The 10,732-nt window shown below is 56.4% G+C and overlaps 1 long non-coding RNA gene across 1 annotated transcript; it reads left to right on the top strand.

The window, feature by feature from the left end:
• The first annotated feature begins 3,312 nt into the window (after positions 1–3,312).
• LOC137861192 (uncharacterized) lies at positions 3,313–10,540 on the top strand. The gene is made up of 2 exons (XR_011099457.1): positions 3,313–5,776; positions 5,879–10,540. It is a non-coding gene; the product is annotated as an uncharacterized lncRNA (long non-coding RNA).
• The last annotated feature ends 192 nt before the right edge of the window (positions 10,541–10,732 follow it).

Below are 10,732 nucleotides of genomic sequence, written 5' to 3'. Positions count from 1 at the left end.
GCTCTAGGAAACTCGTTGCTGCTCCGCTTCGATTTCAGGGCTTTGGCCAAAGGAGGTGGCAGGGACCTGGGCACCGAGCTGGGGATGTGGCAGCAGGTAGCGAGGACGCAGGCAAGTGTATGGGCAGGGTGGTGAGGGCACAGGGCAGCGTGCAGCAGGCTTGGGCAGGGTGGTCAGAGAGGCAGCCTGGCCCGGCAGAGGGCACGGCAGCACTGCGCAGAGCCTGAGGCTGGGAATTGCTTCTTTGGCCGCTTTTCCTTCCTCCCAGCCCTCGTGTTTTAGCTGAATCCTGCAACAGAGAGCTGGAGGGGGCGCAGGGAGTTTGTTTGCATTCCTGCGGCAGGAAAGGTGCGAGGTTTTTCTCAGCTTAACTCTGTGCCTGCCGTTACTGTGCACAGCCAAATGTGCAGGTAGAGGGCATGGGCACTGAAGCCACGAGACAACACACCACAAACTAGGAGTCTTGGGAAGGGGGAAGGGTAGAAGGGTAGGGAAGAGGCCTGAGACATAAGGCTCACACAGCTTGTCCTGCACCCCTTGCAGGTGCTGTGCTGGGCGCAGGGATGGCACTGAGCCTTCTCTTCTGTTCTGGGACCCCCACCATGCAGGCATGAGGTCCTGGCATAGGTGAATGTCCATGGGAAGCTGGACCTGGCCTCAGGGCTGCAGGATTCCTCCAGAAGGCATGGTTACCCCCTCTGCTGTTTCCACCCCCGCTGCCGTTTCCCCTCTGCAGGCTAATGCTTAGTGTCCAGATAAACATGGGGAATCTTCTCAGGAATTCTGTTTGCTATTTTAAGCAAGCTTCTCTGTGTCTCCTGATATCACCACTTCCTTATCCTCACCAGAATAATGCAAGGCCAATGATTTTAATCCTTCACAAAATGTCAGCATTAATGGCTTTGAGTGTGCTGGTAAAGCGCCTGTCAGTAACAGCAGGGTTGGTGTGACTGCGGGACTCACCAACCCTCCAAATAAACCTGCACAGCCTGAAGGTTTTGTCCCAGACGTATGAGGACAGTTAATGTGGAGTTCCATGATATAATTCTTTTTTTTTCCTGGTGTTTGGTAGAAAGATCATCACAATCTCTAAAACATGAACAAACAAATAGAATCTCATTAAACTGATGCCACCAGACAGCAATCTTTCTTCTTGGAGTTGGGCGTCTAGTTGCACCTTGCATAAAATACACTTATCTTCTTCCCTTCACACGTGGCAAACTTTTCTTTCTTCCCTATATTTTTTCAATACTGAACTTTGCAAGCTAGCCAAACTGTGTGAAGGTTGAGAAGGAGTACACAGGGGCTACACACAGGAGTACACACAGATGTGGCTTCCAAAGTGCTTTTATCAGCCAGGTTTGTGAGTTCAGCATACAGCTGTGACTGTCCTGAGCCACTGAGTGCCGCCCCTACCTTCACCAGGACCTGGCAGACTGTTTCTTCTCTGAATTTGATGGAAGCAGGTGCCCTCTCTTTGGGTATTCCTGCATCTGCAGGTTTCTATTTCATACCAGCTCTCCTGCCTTCTTTTCATTTGGAAGCCTTTCCATGTCCCCAGTCTCCCTCAACTGCTCCCTGATTCACTTCCATGTTTTGTTTTGTTTTGTTTTGTTTTTCCAAATAAAACAATAGCTAGATTGCAAGAGGTCATATATCATAACACATGCAGTTTCTTTACAGGTCAGTTCTACATTGGCTACATTTCTCAATCCCTGTAATTTAAGCTGATGGTTAACTTCATGACTTAATTCTTTACAATGCCTGTGAGCTTCTTGCTCAGTACATTGGTGTGTAATGACTCAGAATTATGGCATCTGATGCATGTACATCCAGAATCCTGTTACTGGCCATTTAAATACACAGGGGTTACTTGTGCCCCATCTCTGATCCCGGTAGCAAATGCATGTAATTCCAGAATCCAGCCTCAGCAGTTGTGCATTACCCAAAGTCCCTACCTTCGGAGCAGCATCAGCGTGGAAGCAATGTAGTTCATGGATCTGGCTGCTAAAGCAGCGTGTTTCAAACTGGTGTGATAACAGGGTGATTCCATTGAGAAGTTCATTTGGGGGATAGAGGAATGAATAGTGATTTTAGGGACATGCCTAATTTTAGCTGTATGAAGCGTAGTACACTTAATCTGTCATTAAAATCATTGTTCCATGTGTGTTCAGGATGATGTCCAGGTGGCATAGCGCTGTACCAAAAAGCTGTTTGCCAAAAAGGTACTTCCTCATTACCCCTGCCACACCCCTGCTCCGAAGCCAGCGGGCCGCAGGTGATCTCTGTGGCCACGATCTACGTCGTTGCCGTTCTTTGGCTCTGGACCTTGTGCCCTACGAAAACAACCCTGATAAAACCCCGGCCGTCCAGCCGATCTTGCTGTCAGCGCCCATGCTTTCACTTAACTTTGTGCAAATATTGGTTCCGAGTCGTGAAGAGGAGGGGCTTGGCGCGTGGGTTTGGAGCACAGCGCTCCCAAACCAGCAGTACGAGTCTCGGCAACGTGCGCTTGCCAGAGCTTTCACATTGCTTGGTTTGCTAAGCTTCCAAATTCTTTGCCTTGGGTATAATCCCACTGAATATGATTCAATTTGTCAACATAGCTACCTGATGACTAATATGTGTTTAGCTGGTCAGCCCTTTTTTATACAGTCGCTATCAAGTGAGATGGTGAGTGACAGCAGATGTGGTTGGAAAAATGCCTTATTTTTCACCCCGCATAGCTCTGAGGCTGAAACTTGCTTGCTGTTTTCCACTGCCCCAGCTCAGCAAGATTACTCTTCATAATGCAGTGCCTGTAGTTAAGGTGCATTTATAATACTCTTTCACATTGGCTGCATTTTTTCATTCCCTATAATTTACATAGCTGAAGGTTAACTTCACAGCTTAATTCTGTATTATCCCTTCCAGTTTCCTGCTCGGGACAGGAATAAATCTGAGCCCGTTTCTGTCCAGCAATGCGCCTTTGTAGCTCATCGTAGCCAGCAGGGTGTATTCACCCGAGTGCCCACGTCCCTGGTGTGTCTGGGTGGGTAACCTCGTGTACGATGACCGATGAGCAGTCTGCATCTGATCTCATCTCTCCACCATCGTCCTCCTGGGGTGAGGCAGCTCCTGGAAGGGCAGCACTCGTGCTGTGAGGTGCCACGCTCCCGGCCGAGGCCAGAGAGCCAGACCCCAGCCTGTGCAGTGAGCGAGGAGATCAGTGTGTGGCCCCAGTGCCAGCGGCGCGGCGGCCTTAGGACTTTCTCTGCCCATCCCACTGTGCCTTCAGGGAAGGTGGTTAACATTGCCTAAGTGTAGGGGAAGGCAGGGTGAAAAGTGCCCGGAGCTTCCCAGCCAGCTTCCCCATCTGGAAATCCCCTCGTCCATATATTTCCCCGACACCACCTGCACCCCTTGCGTCTCCCAGGTGATATCTGGGGGTGGTGACGGCTCCGAGACAGCCCGATAGCACGGTGAGCTGCAGGGAGGGGACACCACGGGGCTCCTGTCACCCCATGAGGCTCCTGTCACCCCATGGGGCTCCTCTCACCCCAGCACCACCTTCCGAGCAGTGTGTCGTGGCTGTCTGGCTGCGAGGTGTGATTTTATTTACCTTTCCTAACGAGCCGGGGTTGTGGCTGGTGGGCCAGGTGTTGTTATCACGGGGTGAGCTGCATGTGTCAGGCTTTTACGGTCAGAGGCAAACAAAAACACCGCGGCGCAGAGCTGCGCTGCGAGCCTCTGTGAAAACAGCCCCAGCGATGATGACTCATGTCTCTGTAATGCCACGTTAAGTTTGCTAAATGCAGCTGGCTTGTGGTGTAGCACGGGGACGGCTCAGCCCCAGCCCTGCTGCGGCCGCCTGGGCTCGGCTGGGAGCAAGGATTTACGGAATCAGAAATGACAACCGATCTGAGTAAAATCTGCAGACGTGATTGAGCGTACACCGGGAGCCGTCTGTGGAAAATGCAGCTTGTATGGTGATTTCTCACATCTGCAGCTACAGACCCTGCTCCTGTGCAGCACAGAGCCTGCAGCGAATTGAAGCACGTGCTGTGCAGTGTGGATGTGAATGGCCAAGCTTGCGCTTGGTGTTAGGAGGATCCTGCTGGGAAAACCATGGGGAAGCCCAGTTAAAGTCACAGGCAAAGCAGAAGGGCACAGATGCAGGCACACACAGCAGCAGAAGAAACACAGAGCCACACGTTAAAGCCAACTGCAGTTACGGGGACAGAATCCACTTCTGAAGGATGTGTTTGCATCCAAACCGTGCGCCAGCAGCAAAAGGTCTCCCGGACTGCTGCTGCCGTTGGCTGGTGATGAACGGAGGCAGGGAAGAGAGGAGGTAAAGAACAAAAGTGCTCAGAGGATTTGCTGAGATGCAGAGTCCCAATAATTCACCCAGAGCATCCTTGCTGGGCTGCAGGAGAGGAGCAGCAGCAAGTTTTTGCGCTGCTCATGCCCACAGGTGGGCTGCAATGTGGGATAAACACACAGGGCAATCCGTTTCTGCTTTGCACATGGGGGGCGACTTGCTGAGTGTGCAAAAGTGGATTTTATTCGAGGATGTCCTTACACATGTGCTTGTCTTTAACTCTCCCTTTCAGCTCATGACTTAATCCCTTATCGTTCCCCTCCGCAGCTCTTCCAGCAGCTTCCAGGACGTTTCCAGCCAACAAAGGTTCTTGACCTGTCTCACTTTCTTGCCCTGCAGTCCTTCTTCCTCCTCTTCACCCAGAGAGACACAAAGCCCTTCAGGAAGTTCAGGTTATTGCCCAACATGTCATCAGGACTAAGGGCATCACCTCGAATTCGTTGCACAGATCCTTTGACAAAGGAAGTGCAAAAGAGAAAGGGGAAGCACATAATTTGGGCTACTTTTCCTGCAGAGAAACCAAATGACTTCAGTGCTGTTTGCCTCCTGCCTTTTCTTAGGTTCCTTTGCAAACTCACACATGACAAATATTGCTGCTGGTGAGTTTGTCAGGTGGCAGCACTCGGGGCCCAGCTGGTGGTGGAGCTGGGCAGGCAGCCCAGGAGATGGATTATCCCATAGGAGCCACCAGTGGGACCTGATTCTGCCCTCATCCGACCCCAACAATGCTTCAGGAGGCGTCGTTCATCTTCGGGAGGTGTCGTGAGGCTGAGATCACCTTCACAGGGCTTTGGGGGAGGTAACGTGTGTTGGCCTGGAGCAACGGCTGCTGCTCTCCAGGCACTGATTCGGAGTGGGCCCTGCCTCGGCAACGAAGGAGAAAACCTGTTGGAAAGCTCACGCTGAGCTCTGCCACAAGGCTCTGGTGTCCACACAGAGCTGGGCGAGCGGTGGGGGCCTGCCCTGACCTTTATTGCAGCAAGGGCACCTCCGCTGCCCCCCTCCCTGTCCCTCCACGGGGGCTTTTCCCGTTAAATTCAGGTTGTTCCACGGAGCAGGCTCAGGGGCTGCCTGCTAAATCAGACAATTAAATCCTTGAGTCCGGGTTTTAGCGTTTCCATGTGCCGCGAGTATCTTAATCCGGGCTGCTTGGGGAATTTTTATCCCGCGGATCCCTCGGTATGCCTGGAATGTTTGCTTTTCCTACTGCGTGCGTGTGTTTGAGGCACTCCTGTAAAAACAAGAACTTCCTGCCCGCCTTGTAAATCTTCTCCCTGGATCGGCAGTCGCCTTGGGTGATTAATAAACGGGCGAGCCGAACCTGGCGCCCGCGGGGAGCACGACAGAGGGACCACGAGGCTGGCCTCCCTCCAGAGCCCGCCCAGGGGACGCGCGCGGTGACACCGTTTTTCGGTAAGAGCCTGGGAGAGGAAGAACGAAACGGAAATTCCAGCGAGCTAAGGAAATGCACCAGCGGGCCAGGGCTTCAGAGGCGTTTTCTATTGTATCATCGAGCACGCAGCTGAAGCACGTGGCTCCGCTGGGAGGTCGCTCGGCCGACATCACAGCTCGGCGTTGGCACCAAGCTTTCCTGGAGCTGGCCGTGGGACTCCCGCATCGCTGCTGCACTGTGCTGGAGCTCAAGGCGTTGAGTGTACTCTAGGGCCTGATGTGCTCAGGGCTGATGGTAGCTGAGTTCGGTATTGCTCTCGCTCTTTTCCTTCTTATTTCCCCACTTCTCTTGCATCCTCTTCTACCCACGCTTCTCCCAGCAGCTGGCCACAGGGCTGCTGTTTCAGGGCATTTCTCTGCACGACCCCTTCTCTCCCTCACCGTCACTTTCAGGTCATGTCCTTCCCACTCATTCATTGTCACCCGCATGGTCCCCAAGTGCTTCCTGACGTCCAGAGGGAGCCCCCTATATTTGGGTCTATGGGCACGGGTGGGCTCCCTGCTCCAGCCCCAGCTCCCGCAGCCTCTCCTTGCAGCAGAGGGGCTCCAGGCCCTCCAGCAGCTCGGTGACCTTCCCTGGGCTCTCTCTGAAGTGCCCAGGTCTGTCTTGTGCTGGGGGACCCGGGCTTGGCCCCAGCACCCGGCTGTGTCCTCCCCAGTGCCAAGCAGAGGGGCAGGATGCCCTCAGCCTGCTCTCGGGGCTTTGCCAAACTCCTTGGCCTTCCCTGGGACATGGGCACGCTGCTGGCTCACAGCCACCTGGATGCCAACCAGGACCCCCAGGGCTTTTCCTGCAGATTTGCTCTCCTGCTGGGTGACCCCAGTGAGCCCTGGTGCCTCCAGCCGTTCCTCCCCAGGGCCAGGACTTTGAGCTTCCCCGTCTTGAACTCCAGGAGGTTCCTGGCAGCTCAGAAATATGTGGTGAGAGGGTCACGGGACATTTCACACCCTCCGTGCCCGCACACTGAATGCCTGGAGCCACATCTCAGTAACAAGCCCTGCGGCAATCCGCTGCCTTTCAGCAGTGACAGCTTGCTGTCACCCTCCCTGTCACCACGCCAGAGCTGGCAGTAATGCCACTGAGCCCGGTCTCCAGGGTTTCTTTTTCCCCAGGGATGCTCTGAGTGTGTATCGGTGGCACGAGTTGGGCATGGGATGGTGCTGCTGAAAAGCAGTCCCTGGAGCACCCCTCACCTCCCCGTGCTGCATCTCCTCCTCGTGCCTCTCCCCTGACACGTCTTTGAATCGAGATACCTCCCCCTGTCCCCCAGTAGCCCTGCAGCCCCTGAAGAAATGGCAAATGTGAAGTTTTTAGCTATTTAATTGTCGTTCTGGTAGGACATTATCTCTGTGACATTTAAATGGGGCAAAAAGGAAGATCCACCCATCCATCCACCTGTCATTCCCACCCTGTATTCCATATTCTGCTCCCGGTTGGTGTTTGGGATCTCTCAGGCCGTTAAGAAGCTGCTGCTAGCTCAAAGACCAGCCCAGCTGCCCCGACAGGCAGCCTGGTGGAGGAGGAGGAGGGCGCTGGGGGCTCTGGGAGAACAGCTGGTCTTTCTCCTGTCTGGTTTTGTTCTGTGGTATTTGCATGAAAATTTAGCAGCAGGCTGCCCGTCAGTGGCTGCTGTCTCCCTCGTCTCGCCTGCCTCCTCTCCTCAATTTTCTCCCACCTCGAGCCCTCCACAGCATGGCTGTGAAGCCAAACCTTCCCGGGGGGGTGAGCTGGAGCCCACGGGGCAGGCAGAGGTGACAGGAGCTGGCTCTTGTGCCACCCCATGGCCTGATCCCCCCCCGCCCTGCCGTCCCTCCCGCCGGCAGGAAATCGCACCCAGCGCGCCGCATTTCTCAGGAAAGAGCGAAAATGCCACAAAGGTGAGAAAGTGGCCGAATTATTGCTGGCCAGAGCAGAAAAGGACAAGTTAACCTCCAGGAATGGAAATGACTCACTTCAAGAATGGGGTGGAGGGGGAGTAGGGGGGGGATTAAAATGCAGAGAAGGGGAAGAGAAGGACAGCGGCCCCTTTGTGATGGCCACATGGCTTAGCCAAAAAATTTGCACATCACCCCTCGCATTTCCTACCTCGTCCTTGACATAGGGGCAGGAGATGCCCGTGTGAGCACCAGCACAGTAGGAGCTGTGTCTTGGGGGACGGCTGTCTGTGGGGACAGCCCTGTCAGCCCCTCTGCACCGTCACCAGCCCCGGTCCCCACGTGGCTCCAGCTGCGCCCCCACCGAGGCTGCCTTGGTTCCCCACCAGGCAGCGAGGGATGCTGCCCTTCTGCAAAGCCTTGGCACGAGGCTCACAGGCTGGGCACTCGTTATCCCAAGAATAATTAAGGTCGTGGAGGTCGTGGGTTTGCAACCTGCTGTCCCTGGGGACCTGCAGGTTCTTCTGGAGTAAGATGCGGCAGTGGAAAGGGTTTGGGGTGAAATGTGGGGAGATGATAGCTGAGAGGGAGTAATGGAAAAAGCAGCAGCAGTGATGGGTGTCACAGCCAGGGATGTGGCACCCATCCTGACCCCCTGGTCAGGACACGGCATCCCTCTGAGACCCTTCGAGCATCTGAGGATGCAGGGTGCCACCCGAGGTGACACAGGCTGGAGATGTCCCCAGGGGCAGGTAGGACACAAGCCCCTTTTTGTGTCCCCAGGGACATCCCTGAGGTCCCTCCACCGCGCTATTCACGAGCCATGGGTCAGCAGCCCCAACAGCTCAAGCCTGCACGGATCTTGGCCCTGGGAAACAGCACGGGAATGGGGAATGGGCACTTGTCTGGTTCCTGGAGCCCCATTTTTCCTTCTTGCTTTAAAGCAGGAGCTTGGCAGAGGGGCGGGAGGGATTTTTCAACATCCCAGGGGTTGGTGGCCAGGATGTTGCACCTGGCTGCCTGCACGCTGTCGCCGTCCCTCTGGGACCAGTTTGCTGGCTGCAAACCTCCTCCAAATTGTGCGCATCCTCCCCGGCTTGCGGGCTCGGGAGCGGCGGCTGGGAGCCGCGAAGAAAGCTGAGGTGATCTCATCCCGCGAGCATTTTCTTGGCTCGTTCACCTCGCTCCAACGCCTCGCCGATAAGGCTGGGCGGTGAGGTCAGTGGCAGGGTTTGGCATCGCCGAGCTGTGTGTCATGCAGGGAGCCCGCAGCCCCGGCACCTGCACTCACCTCCTCCCCGCTGCTGCCCCAGGTTTTGGGGTCGGGGCTGCTGGGAACCCTGGCCGCTTCTCCCCACAGCTGAAAAATTGCTGCTCTGCCTGCTTTTCCTAAAGGGGGGAAGCGTTACAGAGGAGATAACACATCAGGAATGTAATCTGATGGCTAAACAGATTCGAACCCCCAGGAATCACAAGCACCCTGGCTCTGACCGAGGATGTGGCACATCACTGCCTACCCGGCATCCCTGCCTCCGTTCCCGCTCCCCAGCCTTGCCAGTTCAGCCTCCCTGCCCTGCAAAACTGCCAAATCTGGGTTTATGGGGCAGCCTTCAACCTTTCTGCGTGCTTCATCATCTGATGGGGAGCACAGGGAGCCCGGCGGGTCTGCGGGACGGGGTCGATCCCTGATGTTCAATAGCCAGCTGCTGTTCGGCCCCCTCCGGGGGAAGATGGAAAGGTGGAAGCTTCTCCTATCTGCAAGTGGCAGAAAGAAAAGGAGGAGCAGAGGGCTTTTCCTCTTCAGATCACTTTCCAGAGTGGTGTTATCAGCCCAGGAGGGGTTTCCTGCTGCCAAAAATAGAGCGGTGTTGAGATAGGAAGGGAAGCGGGATGACGCAGGCATAGATAAGGCTGGTGGATGAGCCAGGGGAGGCAGCCGGGGGGCTCCGCTCCTACCGGGGCCTCTGCCACGCTGGGACCCCAAATCCCATCGGGAAGCCCCGGCAGGGCTGGGGACCTCCCCGCCACCCGCAGCATGGTCTCCACCTTGACCTGGGCTGGAAGCTGGCATTGCTCAGCCCTCGAACTGGTCAGTGAGCTGCTGAAAACAAGCCTAGCGCCTGCATTGTGGGGAAAGCCGGCTGCTTTTCGGGCTCTGCTCTCACCCGTTGCCCTCCCGTGTGCCCGACTGAAGGATGCCGCTGGCTGGCAGCGGGGCTTTGGCCAAGCGGAGCTTCCCCGGCCCCTCGTCCTTCCCGGGATGGGAAGGGGATGAGCCCGATGGCCCGCTCCGGCCTTTGTTCGGCGTTTGGAAGGTGCCGAATTCCCTCTCTCCGGAATGAGAGCGCTTAATGTCCCGTATCTAATTAGCAATTTTCCCTGCACCTGCCCCTCCGCTGCCCCCCTCCCCGCCACCCCCCGCACCATCTGCCGTCTCGGGGCCCGCGGGCGGACGTGCCGGGGAGCTCTCGGCCTGCACGTGGGGGCAAAGCGGCTTCGTTCCCCGCTGGGAAGGGACAGAGCCCCCGTCCCCGGGCACCCCAAGGCCACAGACCCCGCTGTGACCCTCCATCGCCGTGTCCCCTCCGTCCTCAGCCTTTCCACCCCCTGACGAGCAGCACCTCAGCGCCCATCCCGGGGCTGGGGGTGGCGATGGCTGAGGGGGGGGGGGGCACGAGGGCAGAGCAGATGGGGCCGACGGGGACTTTTTGTGTGTGTTTTTTGTTTTATTTTTTAATTATTTTTTTCCCTTTCTGGGGGTGGCTGGCAGACAATGCCGTGCCCCTCGCAGCTTTGATCGCACACCAAGATTGATGCGGCCGGGCCAGCTGGCGGCCGAGCCCCGCCGCCCCCCCCCCCCCAACCCCCGACCCCCACCTCAGCGCCCGGCAGCTGCACCACGCCGCCACCTCCCCCCACCTCCCCCAATGCCTGCCGCCCCCTCCCCGGCCACCGGGCACCGGCTCCGTGTCCCCCCCGTCCCTTTTTTCCCCTCAGCACCCCCCAGAGCCCCGGCGGCCGGGCTGTGTGAGGGGGGGAGGC

This window comes from Anas acuta, chromosome 9, assembly GCF_963932015.1.
Source record: "Anas acuta chromosome 9, bAnaAcu1.1, whole genome shotgun sequence".
Classification (NCBI taxonomy): Eukaryota; Metazoa; Chordata; class Aves; order Anseriformes; family Anatidae; genus Anas; species Anas acuta.
This window is presented reverse-complemented; position numbering and strand designations above follow the sequence as displayed.